The sequence below is a fragment of the Triticum aestivum genome, chromosome 6A (genome assembly GCF_018294505.1).
Source record: "Triticum aestivum cultivar Chinese Spring chromosome 6A, IWGSC CS RefSeq v2.1, whole genome shotgun sequence".
In the NCBI taxonomy this organism is placed as follows: Eukaryota; Viridiplantae; Streptophyta; class Magnoliopsida; order Poales; family Poaceae; genus Triticum; species Triticum aestivum.
In genome coordinates, this window is record NC_057809.1 from 439,436,695 (window position 1) to 439,438,115 (window position 1,421).

Genomic DNA, 1,421 nt, shown 5'->3' on the forward strand with positions numbered 1-1,421 from the left:
GGCGGGGAAAAGAGAGAGAGAGAGAGGGGTGGCGGCGGCTTTATAGGGGAGGGGAGGAGAGGCGTGGGGAAGGAGTCGAGGCGGAGGAGGAATCCGGCGGCGGCACGAGATCGGCGGCGATGGCGTGCGTGCAGCAGAGTCCGGTTGGAGCTCGGGGACGCGCGGGCGTCAGGCTGGGCCGTGGCCTGGCCAGTTGGCTGGGCCGGCCCAGTTCGGCGGAAAGGGTTTTTTTTTATAAAAACATTTCTCCAGCAAAACAAAAATAAACACAAAATAAATAAAATTTTACATAGGCATATAATATATCAAAATTTTCAGAAAAAGATTCTCTATGACTTGAACATTTTTATAACTTCAAATAAAATCCACACAAATTCAGATAAATCAAAGAGTGCTACTGGTCTATTAAAATCCAACAAAAATCATTCTAATAATACCAAAATGATTTCAAATTAATTTTTCTCCAATTTTCTAATGTAGGGAATCATGTTACCCTATTTTCCATATATTTTATTTCTGGAGAAAAATAATTTGAATAAAACTCAAATAACCCAAATTGAAAAATAATTATTTCAAATGGATTTTAAATTTGAGTTTCTTTGAAACTCCCAACTCATATTTCATAAGTTTTGAAGAGGTCATGTTATCTTCGCTCTTGAAAATCATTGAGTTGCATAAAGTTTCAGAATTGAAATATTTACAATGGAATTTAAATATTTTCAACACCTCTTGTCATTTAAATAAATGGAAGAAGTCATGTCATCTTATCTCCAAGGTTACGTGGTGAAAAGAATTTGAATTCACGGAGATCAGAAAGCAAATATGAAAGTTTGGGAAAGTCCTTTTTTCCCTCTCATTTAACTTTCAAAAGTTTCAAATTCACTCACTTTCAATCAATCAATCAAACAATCAATCAAATCTATCTATTTAATATAACATTCCAAAAATTTAGAATTTTGGGATGTTACACAGTAGCGGTTGTACCGGTGTTCCCAGTACTTCTGGTGCAACCACCGCTTGAGGGGTGATTCACTCAGGCCAGTAGTCTCTAGGTGCTGGCGGAGCGGTTGTATCACTTGTCTCATAGTGGTTGTACCGCTGGGGACTCTGCTGCTCTAGGCATGCTCGACAGCAGTTATACCGCCCCCACTACCGGCTCAAGTACCACTTCAGGGTGACACCCTTCTCGTACCTGATCGATAGTGGGTGGTGTTGGCTGATAACCCACAAGTATAGGGGATCGCAACAGTTTTCGACAAGTAAGAGTGTCGAACCCAACGAGGAGCTATAGGTAGAACAAATATTCCCTCAAGTTCTATCGACCACCGATACAACTCTAAGCACGCTTGACGTTCGCTTTACCTAGAACAAGTATGAAACTAGAAGTATTTTGTAGGTGTTGTTGGATAGGTTTGCAAGGT